The sequence below is a fragment of the Lemur catta genome, chromosome 1 (genome assembly GCF_020740605.2).
Source record: "Lemur catta isolate mLemCat1 chromosome 1, mLemCat1.pri, whole genome shotgun sequence".
Lineage (NCBI taxonomy): Eukaryota > Metazoa > Chordata > Mammalia > Primates > Lemuridae > Lemur > Lemur catta.
In genome coordinates, this window is record NC_059128.1 from 230,054,044 (window position 1) to 230,068,448 (window position 14,405).

Below are 14,405 nucleotides of genomic sequence, written 5' to 3' on the forward strand. Positions count from 1 at the left end.
AAGCTTTTCTTAGAGATGGGGTCTGGATTCAAGTGATCCTCCTGCCTCCTCATAAACTTGTAAACTTGCTATCCAGACTCTGTGTTTTTTTCTCTACCAAATGAGTGGTTTAAAGAAAAACTTACCTTTATAATTTTTTAAAAGTCATTTTTTTCAGCCTCTCCTATTATTTTGACTTCTGCTAGTCACCTTAATGAGTGGATGGGTGGGGATCATGTATGAAAAGACCTCATCATGTAGTATAACCTGGAGAGTGTGCTCGTGGGAGACATGTAAGTCCTCACAGGCAGTCACCTCCCCCAAGGCAAGGAGCTCAGGTAACACTGCCTGACACTGTGTAGCCTGCCTGGCGGGACACTGCAGCAGTGTTTTAAGTTGCTTTGCACTCTCTTGAATTCTAGGCAGTGGCTGTAAGCCACAATCCTTCGGAATGTCATTCTCTGGTCAAACAAAAAGAAGAAGAGAAAAAGTCCTTTGAAATTTAAATCTAGCCAGTGCAAGCTAGCAGCCAATCCGGCGAAATTTCCACCCCACTCTGTTTTTGGAGTTTGGAGGTTTTATATAGTAGGATAGTGTTAAAGAAGATATCTATCTTGTACGTTTGGGGCTATTTGCTATTTCAAATACTTTAAAGAAGAATTCTTGTTTCCTGTAGTTCTTTAAACTAGCTCAGTTAAACATATTGGTCATCAGATTCCATGATACATGATTATGCAATATATTTTAAAATACAAAAAATTCAGCTGTGCTGTCCCCTGTCTCCCTCTGCCTCCTCCCCATCTCTCTCACTCTACTGTGAGGCATTGGGAGTAGAGTGAGTGAGAGTGTGTGTGTGTGTGTGTGTGTGTGTGTGTGTGTGTGTGTCTGGGAGGTAGACAGATTCTCTACCTGGAAATGGCTTGCTATTATTAGATGTTCAGTTACCAGGGGTTATGTAAGACAATTGAAGCTCTGTTTTTTAACAGAGACATGATTCATGCTGCTTGTAGTACAGTAACCACCTCCAAACGAGACAGAAACCAGACACAGACAAAGGCTGGAGAAATCAATGCCGACTCGGTACAGCCATTCTCCTGATACCCTCTGCCTTTCAATCAGAGCACTTAGGTTATCAAGAGAGGAGGCTCCTGCTAATTCGGGATCTTTTCTGTCTCCTGGGGCTGCCCGGTGAAATCATGTGGGCTGGAGCTGTGTACAGGAGAAAACTGGGCCTCAGGAGCAGTGACGTCTGACCCCCTCCCTAAGGTCCCCCAGTGTTTCAGACACACCTAGAGGAACAGTGATTGTCACCTGTGCTGTGGCTCAGAATTCTCTGTGGCTTCAACTCAGAAAGGCTGGAACTTGAGCGTTTGGCTCACCCACTCGAGTGACTTTCCTCAAGTGATGCTCTGCAGAGTGCTGGGAGAGGAGAGGATGGAGTGGGATTTTGAGCTGGTGCCAGTGCTTTATTATAGCTTCTCCTAAAACCTGAATGGAAGTAGACTGGCTGTCAGTTCCCACACACACTGGAGACCCTTTCCTGATTGTGCCAGACTACGTTGATTCAGTACTCCATAGTATTTAACGCACTTCCACGTGTATCAGCTTATTTTAACCCCACAACTTTCTGAGACAGGCAAAGCACATATTATTATCAAGACCATTTTACAGGTGAGAGATTTTACAGCTTGAAGGTATGATGTCATTCACTGATTCCTTGCCTGTGATTTTATAAGTGAGAAAAATAAGGCTTAGAAAAGTTAGTGACTTGACCATGGTCCCACAACTAGTAGCTACTTTTTGTCAGATCTGGGAAGACACGGCTGATCTTCTGATTCTCCATCTAGTGCTGTGCCTCAGATTTGCTACAAAGCCTGTTGGCAACCACGGCAGTTGAGGAGGAAAAAGCATTTTCTGCTGAAAACTTTGGCTTTAGATTAAGTTCTACTAACATCCGGGAACCAGATGCAGAGATCTCAGATTTCATCCAGAACATAAACTATTTATTTTTACTATGAAAAGAAGAAACTCAGATACTTTACTGTAGAGACTGCCCATGGCTCTCAGTAAACAGCAGTCTTACCCCAGTGGCCTGTTACACACCCGATAAGCAGACCACCCTTCATTTTCACTCTAAAATGTGTTAATTGTCCAGAAAGACAGCTCTTAAGTATGGATGTGACAGAAAAATATCTAAGCCATTTAGTTTTACCCACCCAATAATCTCTTGCAATAAAAATTCCAGAATTAAAAATACTTATTATTAGTTACTACTAACAATCAACACTCTGATACATTGTTATGAATTTTAACTAAGGACTGACATAGAATTTTCTATTTATGAAATTTTTTACCATTATCGATTTCATTATCTATTTTTACCATTACTATTTCCCAAGTTTATATAATGCAATCTATGCCTATTTTAAGGTAAACATAAGTAAACATTCTCATTTATAAAAGTAGTTTTTAGTTAAATCTTTTGTTGGTATACCACTTTTTATCCAAAGGTAGTAAAATACTCCACAAGCTATACTTTAATGACATGTATTTTCTCTTCTGGTAAAATATGAAAGTCAATTGTTCCTGCAGTTTTAAAGAAGAAAGCTATACTCTTTTCTATCACATAATAAAACTCCCAAATTTCTAGTCCTAGGCTCACTACAAATTCACTATTAGGGAACTGACGAAGTCCCAACTTCAGATAACATCCAATCTGAAAAACTCAAAGCCCCTTCATTCCTAGTTACTAGACATCAGCCTGAGACAACCTGCTCTATGCTCTTGTGTGTTGTGGCAGTAAAAGGTTTTATGGAAAAGATGGGATTCACTGTTTGGGGGTTTTATGTTGTGCTAGTGGTTGCCAAGCTACCTTGGCTTCCCCAGTGGAATGTGTCTCCAGACTGACTCAAAGAGGTAGAGGCTGGGATATGAGTGGGAGGCAGCAGCCCATTCTGCAAATGGTTGCTCCATACCCTGTATACCAGGCACGGTAATAAGCAATGAATCCTCACACAAGACCCCCAACTTCCTTGTGTAGAAAAATAGCCTTTGCTTTTTCATCAAGTTACCATGATTCAATGATCATGAATGATAATTTTATCATTTGTGCACAGGCATTTATTTCATGGGTCATTTGATATTCCTAGATTATTTTTACCCTCTCCCCATTTGGTGTCCACTGGTGCCAATTCTTACTTTCACCTAAGAACAGAGCTGCCTTTGTTTTTCTATATCTAACCTTTATCCAATGCCTTAGACACACATGGTATCATTTGTGGGGGTGATGACAGTGATGATGGGTGGTATTTCTACCCAATAAGGTGATGGCACATTTTACCTGGGCCTTTAACATCCTAAACTGTCCTATTAGCTACAGAAATGAAGTTTTGAACTGTCATGCCTCAATGTCATCCATTTCTGTTTATGGTAACCAATAACAAATATAAATCCTACTATGCACGAAGGGCTACCCTAGGTGCTGGAGTTTCTGTAATACATAAAATTAGATTCCTGCCCAAGAGGATTTACATTCTCACCAATGATATAGAAAACAGGCATTAAACTATAACCATTTTTATAAGTACTAAATGAGTGGCAGAGGTCAGTTTGGGCCAAGGCAGTCTTCACAAGGAAAAGCTTCATAAAGGATGCCTTATTACATATGGACCTTGCAAGAGAATAAAGGCCTAGATAAGAAAAAAAGTGATAAAGGTATTCCAGGTATCCAAAATGGTATGTTCAGGAGCTCAGAGATACAAATGACCCTGTAAGTTAACTGGTTTAGAACAAGCGGAGTATTGATAGAAAGGAAATCTGAGAGGCCTTATTGACATAGATTCAGTGAATTTACAAGCCCAGGCTAAAGAGTTTGGAACCAAGGAATGACTTAGAGAAGGGGTTTCTAGGACCAGACCTGGTGTTCATTAAAACCAGAAATTCATCATATTTATATTTTGATATATATAAATATATATGTGTATATATACATATATACAAAACCCTGATCCAAAAATTCTCTTATTAAAAGTGAGAATCAACTGTACCTGGTAACGCTAAGGCTCACAGGATGTACAACTGTTATTAACAAAGTTTGTGAATTGTCAAAGAGAAATCAAGAGGTCTCTATGGAGAAAATTAATGTAGATTTAATGTGACAAACGGTGGGATTGTGATTCCACCTTCTGTTGGCAGGGCCATCCCAGGGGTCTTCAAGCCATCAGAGGTATTTCTTCTGGACATGGGTATTAACTACTGGTTAATTAAGGAACTAAAATTTCAAAAATAAAACAGCACTTATGGCATTAAAAAGCTGAAGATGAAGTTCCCTATTAGTTTGTCCAGCCATGATGTCTTTGCTTTGGTGCTTTATTCATTAAATAGTTTTCTCACCAGTTTCCAAAGAGGTGGAATTAGTGATATAGACTTGGAAATTTGTTTCAGGCAATTAGTTAAAAAGTTAAAAGTCGAATAGATTTCTTTAACAGGTTGAATAGTTTAACAGGTTGATGAGCTACTTAATTCCCACATCTTTCTTCTCAGGGGACTATTAGAGTTTTAAAGGACTTTTAAAATAATAAAATCAACCTCCTCTTCTTACAGATGGAAAAGCTGAGCTACCTAGAAGTTAAATGACTCATTTAAGATCATCAGCTAGTTCTGTGATTTTGCTTTCTCTTTTCTCAGTCTTACTCTTTTTAACTCTTCCTCCTGTTTTTCGCTAACATTGTATTCCCCATAATCACCTTTCTGCTAATTATTTCTTAGATTTGCCCTTGCTTTATGAAATTTCCTATGCCTCAAATTATGAGATAGTGGGTCTTTGCCAATTAGTAACCCCTCACCACTAACTCACCACTACATTTGGGGCAAAGAAACGAGGGAAGTGGAACAATTTTAAATTTACTGTGATCTTTGAGACAGCTTTATCTACACCTGGGAATTGCTGTTAGACAATTAAGGTTAGTAAAGCTCATTGAATTTCTCAGAGGAAAGGTGTTATTTGAATTATTACCAGATAATTATTGTTAAAATTAACAATAATGTAAAAAATAGGAACTTTACATGTTAGAGACATAATCATTTTGAGTTTCCAAAGGGGAGAGAAGCCCTGGGGGATCTAGAGATGATTTTTTTTACAATGTGCTCTATGCCAGAAACTCCTTGAATTCTGTGTAATGCCTGATGACCCGACAAACTGGCCCAGAATCAGAAGCCAGTTATGCCATGTGAGCTGTTGGCCAAGTTATTCGGCTTGAACAGATCCTTCAGAAACAACCCTCAGTAGGAAGGAGAGTGTCAGACATAAGACCTATGGTACCCAGTCCAGTAGCCTCAGCATCACCTGGGAACTTGTTAGAAATTCAGAAACACAGATATGCTGAATCAGAAATGCTGGGTGATTCATTTGTTCATTAAAGTTTGAGAAGACTGATATAAAACATTCTCATCTTCAATTAGAAAGGAGGTAGGAAGGAATTATACTTATTGATAGTTTCTGAAATAGTCCCTTCACCTGAGCTCTGTGCTCCTAGATCTTTCCAGTGGCTCTGAACCACCATGGAAATAACATAAGCATTGGCCTTGTGCAGAAATCACACAGGGAACTAGAAATGTGTCCATGCTGTGTTGGGGCAATTGTATAGTGAAAAGAGCACAGATTTAGAGTCAGAGAGATCTGAGTTTGGATTCTGGCTTCACTATCTGCTAGCTTTCTCATTATGGACCAATTACCTAAGCTTACTGAGTCTCACTTTTCCTCATCTTTAAAATGGATATACTAAAACCTATAGCATGGCATTGCTATGAGGATTAAATGAGAATGTATTTATATCCAAAATGGCCTGGTGCAGTCTCGGATGAAATCTAGACATCCAATAAATAGTAGCTATTGTTGTTATCTTTTTGTAAATTTTAATCGGGAAGTCCCGCTCTATAATTTTAGAATGATTTGGTGTGCTTTCCTAGGAATGGGACAGGTTATACTGAAAGAAGACCTTTACAGAAATTTCCTTACAGTAATATGTAGCAGTGTATTACATAACAGCTCTGCTCTCTAGGAGCTTCCAAGACAGATCTGCAGAGATATCAACAACAAAACAGGCTGAAGGGAAGTGACCCCACTGTCTGTCCTTGCCTCTGACACCATCAAGAAACTTGCCAGCTGGGTTCCAAAAGCAGATTTCTTTATTACGGTAATAATGTAAGAGGCAAAGAAAACAGCTGAATTTCCAGATTCCAGGGAGAAGTGGTAGCACCAGCAGCCTCTCAAAATCATCTTTTGACTTAAAAACTAAGTACACTGGGTATAGAAGTCATGAAAAGAGAATAAACATGAAACCCCATGAAGTCACTTTCACTGAGTCTTTTTTAGATTGTACCCACACTCTAAGCAATAAAACATGACACACCATGCAGTGGTTCTGATTAATGGGCCCTCAGGTGTGTACTAAGGCAAGAGGGGAAATGACAAGATGGGGATAGGTGACAGTTTGCCAAAGAATGAAAGTAAGATCATAGCAGCAGGATGTGGGGCTGAGAAAGAAGGGTTTCATGAAAGGACAAGAAGATTATAGCTCTATTTACTTACAAAATGCACAATATAAACCAAACGTTAGGTATATTTAAAATGTACACTTGTCTAATTTCACGAAGGATTTGTGCGTTGCCAGGTAATTTTTCACTGCAGTGTATTAATACTATTGATCGGTGATTTCCTTTATCATTTTAATGTAGTTGCCAGGGGTAAAAAGAGGAAGAAGTTCTGTCTAGTGAAGTGTTGATAATCTGTCCAGCTATATGATGGGTGAGGTAAAACCATGAAGAGCTCTTGAGCCCAATTTGCTGTTTATGTGGCCGCTGGGATGTTGCTAGCTAACGGATGGCTCCATGCATAGCATGGCTCCACCATACTGGCCAAAAAAGTTTGATTAATTCTACCAAGTTTTTCCTCCGATGAGTAACAGCGAATCAAGTGCTCACCTGGGAGAGGCAGATGAAATAATACTGTAGCTAACATTTAGAGCTGAAATTTTCTGGCCAACTAAAAACTACTGAGATTCCCTGGAAAAATCTGTTTTCCTCACCTAGGTAAACACTATTATCCCCACAGCATGTTTTGTTGGACTTTTCATCTTTGGGTGAGAGAAAATGATTCTGTCTGAGGATAAGGATGGAGAGGAAATTAAACAATTAATGTTTCTTCTACCACAAGAGAAGAACAAGGCAAGAAAATTGGAACAGACTTGGGGGCAGTCATCTATGCATTTCTACAAGTAAATTAGTAACATAAGGAAAGGAAAATAAGGAAAAATTTAAACAAACCTAGAGGATGAATACTGGACAATGGTAGACAGGAAAAGAAGTGTTAATGAGGCATAATAGCAGATTGCCAATAGTCTATGTTTCTATGAATTCAACCTAGAATTACTGCAGCATGTTCTCACTAAGATCTCCAGCTAAAGCCAAAGTATGTGAAATTTCTTCCTTCTGATTTTCAGCCTGAGTTTATCACCCCAATGGTATTTATAATATTATTACAACAATTTCTGCTGGTAATGTTACCAAAGTTTGCCTCCTTATTTTTTAAATCCACCCTCATATTTTAGACGTTATTTAACTATAAAAAATATATTTTAGTTCAGTTTGTTGAAGCAAATATGTGATGCAAGTTCATTATTTTTTGGAACATAGTATATTTTTGCAGACTACCCCAACCTCACTGTCTGGTCTGGTCACTGTTGATGGTCTGCTGTGCCTATTGGTGCCAAGTAAGCACTGACAGATACACAGAGATTTGTGACCTTTTATATCAGTTATCCTTGCCCAGCAACTAACAAAGATGTGACCTTGAGCAAGTCCATTCCCTTAATCTCTTCATCTGAAAAATGAGGGGGTTGGAGTAGATAAGCTTTAAGATCTTTCTAGTTCAGTCTCAGTTTCCATGACTCTAAGCAAGATTCTTTATTCCTCTTAAATTCAGTTCAGCAGATACCAGCTTAGCACAAAATTATGTGCAAGGCATTGCCTGCTAGAGGGTAAACAGAGTAAAATTGTTTCTGTTTTCAGTGAGCTTATAAAGTTAAAGATAAATTACACAAATAATTATTAGAATTGGTAGAATGTACAAAGAGAGTAGTGTGTAGAAGTGTTTGAGGATTCAAGAAGGGTACTTTCCTTTGGGAAATGCTTTATAAATAAGGTGGCATTTGGATGGCCCTTAAAGAAGCTATATGTAGATATTGGAAAAAGGGAGAAAATACCATGAACAGGGTAGGAAAGAGTAGGACGTTGCTGGAGTGGAGAATGGAGCAGAGAGATGAGAGTGGGAAATCAGATTGGGGCCATATTGTAGCAGCCTCGAATGCCAAACCAAGAAGTTTAACTTTAATCCCATAAGCAAAGAGGATTTTGAGCAAAGGAGTGATGTGTTTAGAATGGTACTTTAGAAAAATTAATGAAATGTTGGTGTGACGGATGGCTGGAGATAAAGAGAACTGGAAAATGTAAAGAAGTCTTGGCCAGAGTAAAAACCACAGGATTTGGCAGGTGGTTGGATGTGGGAAGAAAAGGAAAAAAAGGAAGAATTAAAGATGACTCCTCAATTGTAGGCTCAAGTAACTGGATGGAGATAATACCTATGGCAGGAAATGAGAAGTCTGGAAAAGGAACAGATTTTGAGGGAAAAGCAATGAATTCTATTTTCATGGAGACGTGAGCTTCTCAAAATTAGAGATTCTATCTTATTCAGAGATTTTGTCTTATTCACCCAGGTTCCTAATATTTGATGCTATATAAATAACGAATCAATAAGTAAATGAATGAACCAATAACCAGCTGTTAGTGAGAATGTGGGTCTGGAGCTCTACAGAAAAGCAAGAACTAGAGATAGCAATATGGATGCTCTCTATGGAGAAGTGATTGTTGAGGTCATGGAAGGTAGATGTAGACAAAGCCCAAGGAGAGGAATATCTACATTTAGAGAACAAGAGAAAGAAAACAAGCCAGTGAAGCAGACAGGAGTGTGAACTGGGAGGTAGAAGGAAAATCAGGATAATTCAGTGTCCTGAGGCAGAAGGAAGAGAGTTACAGGAATAAAGTGGCCATTGAAGCCCAATTTGGCCAAAGGGGCAGGGTCTGGAAAAAGACCACTGTGTTTGCAGCTCTGAGACAGACAATATCCATTCTGTAGCCCCCAAAGCTGAACTCCTCAGGGTTTGAAGATATGGAAGGAAATGGAGACTTTGCAGTGTAGGGCAGAGAGAAGGCAAGAGGAGCTCAGAATGGCCAGATCAGTGGGCCTGGTTGAATAGGCGAGAACTGAGCGATAGAGGAAGAGACTGAAGTGGAGTCGAGAATACCAGAAATGTGGTAAAACTACACAATGGAACATTATTCAGCCTTTAAAAAAAAAAGGAAATCTTGTTATTTGCAACAACATGGATGAACCTGGAGGACATAATGTTAAGTGAAATAAGCCAGGTGCAGAAAGACAAATACCACAGGATCTCACTCATATTTGAAATCTGAAGAAGTTGAAACTCATATAAGCAGAGAGTAGAATGGCAGTTACCAAAGGCTGGGGAGATGTTGGTCAAAAGATACAAAATTTCAGTTAGGAGGAATAAGTCTAGAGATCTATTGTACATCATGGTGACTATAGTTAATAACAATATAGTGTATACTTGAAAATCGCTAAGAGTAGATTTTATGTGTTCTTACCACCAAAAAAGATAAATATGCGAGGTAATGCATATTTTTAATTAGCTTGATATAGCCCTTCGACAATGTATACATATCTCAAAACATCATGTTTACATCACAAATATATTTTTATCAATCAAAAATACATGAATAATCAATAAATGAAAACATAAGGACACCAGAAAAAGAATTGGCCATGGCAAGATTGAAGGACACTGTTGCCATTTCCCTTACCCTCACCCTCAACGTAGCTTCCAAATCAGCTCCATCCGCACTGACAGGGTGCTGCTGATGTCCCAGGCTGGACAGGCATTCAGGTAGAAATGCTGGAAATGGAGCCTGCACTACAGCCTCTCTGTTCTCCCATCCTTGACTTGCCATTCTCTGGTGCAAAGATGCAGAAACAGCCTCTCAACCAAGCCCCAAAGCTCTATATCAAAATAAATGATCACCGTCTCCTATTTATTTAACAACCTTATTTTTGTTTGTTTTTTTTGTCTGATCTAGATGCAGCCGCTCTCTGTTCCCTGCCCCAATGAACATCTGCACTAGGCCCAAACCTCGGAGTGATTTACCTGAAGAGTGACACCATTTATTTGGAAACTACTGTGAGTACGTTACACATCCAATGAAAGGCTTCTTAATTTACTTTGTTTGATTAAACACACACACACACACACACACACACACACACACACAGAATTGTAAAAATAGGTGAAATTCTAGATGGCTTCATCTCTTGGAAGCAGCAAGCTAGCCAGACTCAGTCTTGAGGTGTCCACAGTGGTTCTCAGCTTCCCGCGTGCAGTGCATGCCCTGTGCAGCGTCATCCCCTCCTCGCAGATGGCTGTGCCGAGCTGGATCTGAGCACACCTTGCAGGGACTGCTGCTGTTCTGCTTGGGCATCTGCGCTGCTGCCTGACATGGTGGCAGATCTTCCTGCTCTGTTTGCTCTCATCACCCTCCTGTGCCACTCTGTTGAGTCTCATAGTGGCTTGTCATCTCACGCCACCTTAATCAAATCTGTGAGCCAGCTTTGCTTGCCTGTGTTTGCCTGTTGCCTGAGCTCCAGCCCCATGCTGTTTCCTCCTTGCTATTCTGGGGAGCCAAGACACTTTCCCTGGGTCTCTGGGCTCCTTCCACCACTTTTCCAAGCCATTGTATCCAGCTCAACTCTGCTCTCTGAATGCACAGGTTTATGTAGTTGATTTAGTTCCCTCCATGTGGGACATTTATGTTAGAGAAGTACAGCCCTGGCAAGGAAAGGTGCAGAAGAAGTAAGTTAGGGTAGGAGATACCTATGGGAAAACACTGGTGAAACATTGATATTGAATATCCATTAATCATTGCTAAAAATAACAGATGAATATATGCTTTTTTCCCACTAGAAAAGCCCGAAATTTGAATGACTTAGAGGCTATGCATGCAAAGTAACTTAATTATACATTTTAAAATGAAAATTCATTCAAGTTGTTGTATTCACAAGTTTTCCTATATGTTATGAGGCAGGTAATGGGATGGTGTTTTACAGACTTCTATGTTACTGGAAAACGCTAAACCTGGGAGACTAACATTCCTCTTAGGCTTCAGGTAGGATTTTCACATTCATATTTTCTATGTCATGTCTTTAGCTATTCTGGCATAAATCGAACCCAAAGGGATGAAGCCAGAGTATTGCTTTATTTTCTGTTACTTTTTACCTGTCATGCTTTCAGTCACCTGAATCATAATTGATGGTAGCTGAGGTATAAGTGATAGACAGGCCTGCCTGGTCAGGATGGGCATGGGAACCATCAGAGTATTTTGCAGTACTAATAGGATTGGGGCATTAGGGATTAAAGACATGACAGAAGATCAAAAATAGAGTTTCTTTAGTGCACCCCCACATAAGGAACTTACCTGTATAATACCTTCATTCATCCTTAAGTTCAAGTACAAGAGTACCTTAGAAATTCCCACATCTGGATAGTTTTCTGAGTTTTTCTTCATCCCAGAGTAACTATGCTGGTGCAAGTAGCACAGCCCTACTAGGGTGCAGACTGGTTTCAAAGTTTCTGAATCCTTTAAGAGGGAAAAGAGTCTTTAGCACTCCTACCTTCCTGTGCTGCAGAGAACCCAGATCCAGACCCAAAAATCAGGACTTGATATTTCCTGAAAATTACAGAGAAGTCCACAAGTGAACATCTGTTTCTGCCATAGGAAGTATTTCATCTGTGTAGAATGCCAGTGCCTGTTTTCACTTCTCATGGACCCTAGAGAATGGGCAGATTGGATTATAATCTTTGCAGTCTGCTATTCAGACACTCAGCTTCCTCATATATAAAAGAAAAGTAATAATGAAACTTACAGAGACTTGTTAGGTAGAAAAATCAATAAGGTGGATAAAATCTAAAAATATGACCTATTTGCAGAAATATGTCCCTCACAGTGGGTTGACAATGCTCTGGACCTGGTCCCAAGGCTTGGGGTGGGTGGGGATGGCAAGTGTTAGATTTTAACACCTACCCAGCCCCATGTCACCTGTATAACCATGCTCAGCAGCCTTGCCTGCTTACCCAGATTGTTGTAATAATTAAATGAGATAATGTATATGTAGTATCTGGCACAATATAGATGAATATATTTACTCAACTAATATTTTCTAAGCATTTACTATGTTCCAGGCACTGTTCTAGGCACTGAGGATATGGCAGCAAGTGAAACAAAAATCCCTGTCCTCATGAGCTTACTTACATTCAGTTTTCTTGCTCTATGAATAGCAGATACACAAAATTGGTACTTGGAAGCTAAGAAAGAACTGATTTTTATATTGCTCTGTCCTTCCTTCCAGAATGTATAACTGAAAGTAAAAGGGAAAGGGAAAGAATAGGTATGCTGATTGATCTTGTCACCCCACTATACCCCCAACAAAACCCCAGAACCATTCTTTGCTGACGTGTAACCCAGGAGATTGACTTTTCTTGTCTTCACCTTTGCTTTGAATTTAGCCAAAAGGAAACATCAGCAAGAGATTTGAGAGTGGGAGGAGAGAGGAGTCAGGGTATTTATTAGTTCAGTCCTCCTTCCCAACTCCAATTCTGACTGGACTTAGAAATCCTTTCCTTGACCCCTCAGTTTAAATGGTTTAATGCTGAGACTGACAGGTTTCCACTGTTGCTAGTCTCTGGCCTTTACTATCCATTCAGGATCACTTAACCTCATCTGCACCTCAGCCTACAGTCCTTTCATTAAACTCTATTCAGTTAAAACCTTTGCATGTGCCATCTATTTTTTGCCAGGATCCTGACTGATATAGTGAAGGAGAAATACATGGAAAAACACATTGTAAATCAGAACTGCTAAGAAATTTTAAAAAAAAATTGATACAAAGCCAGGAAAGGACACAACAACAAAAAAAGAAAACTACAGACCAATATCTCTTATGAATACAGATGCAAAAATCCTCAGTAAAATACTAGCAAACCAAATTCAACAGCACGGTAAAAAATAACCCACGATGACCAAGTGGGCTTCATCCCAGGGATGCAGGATGGTTCAACATACAGAAATCAATAAATGTGATTCACTACATAAACAGAAGCAAAAACAAAGATCATATGATCATCTCAATAGATGGAGAAAAAGCATTCAACAAAATTCAGCACCCTTTCATGATAAAAGCACTCAACAAACTAGGCATAGAAGGAACATATCTCAAAATTATAAAAGCCATATATAACAAACCCACAGCCAAAATCATATTGAATGGGGAAAAGTTGAAAGCATTCCCACTAAGAACTGGAATAAGACAAGGGTGCCCACTGTCACCATGTCTATTCAACATAGTGCTAGAAGTCCTGGCCAGACCAGCCAGGCAAGAGAAGGAAATAAAGGGTATCCAAATTGGGTAAGAGGAGATCAAACTATTGCTTTTGGCTGACTATGATCTTCTATCTAGAAAACCCCGGAGACTCCACCAAGAGACTCCTAGAATTGATAAATAAATTCAGCAAAGTCACAGGTTACAAAATCAATGTACACAAATCAGGATCATTCCTTTATACCAATAACAGTCAAGCTGAGAGTCAAATCAAAGACTCAATACTATTCACAATAGCCACAAAGAAAATAAAATACCTAGGAAGATACTTAACCAAGGAGGTGAAAGATCTCTACAAAGAGAACTATGAAACACTTAGGAAAGAAATGGCAGATGACATAAACAAATGGGAAAACATATCATACTTATGGATTGGTAGAATCAACATTTTTAAAATCTTCATACTACCCAAAGCGATTTTAAGATTCAATATAATCCCCATCAAAATACCAACATCATATTTCACAGATCTAGAAAAAATAATTCTGCATTTCATTTGGAACCAGAAGAGCCTGAATAGCCAAGCAATCTTAATCAAAAAGAACAAATCTGGAGGCATCACATTACCAAGCTTCAAACTATACTACAAGGCTATACTAACCAAAACAGCGTGGTATTGGCATAACAATAGAGAGATAGGCCTCTGGAACAGAACAGGGAACTCAGACATAAAACCATCCACATACAGCCAACTGATCTTTGACAAAGCAGATAACAACATACACTGGGGAAAAGAAGCCCTATTCAATAAAAGGTGCTGAGAGAATTGGATAGCCACATGCAGAGGAATGAAAAAGGATCCATATCTCTCACCACTCACAAAAAATTAATACAAGATGGCTAACAGACTTAAATGTAAGGCATG

The 14,405-nt window shown here is 39.2% G+C and overlaps 1 protein-coding gene across 10 annotated transcripts in view; it reads left to right on the forward strand.

Moving 5' to 3' along the window:
• Positions 1-14,405, forward strand: part of ZBTB20 (zinc finger and BTB domain containing 20) — a 762,522-nt gene that overhangs the window by 700,988 nt on the left and 47,129 nt on the right. For 9 of the 10 annotated variants that reach the window (XM_045540230.1, XM_045540226.1, XM_045540232.1 and 6 more), the window contains one exon: positions 10,189-10,289. The gene's annotated coding sequence lies outside the window, so the exon portion shown is untranslated. Of the gene's footprint in view, positions 1-10,188; positions 10,290-14,405 lie in introns of those variants that run through there. The other variant, XM_045540236.1, reaches the window with a different exon arrangement.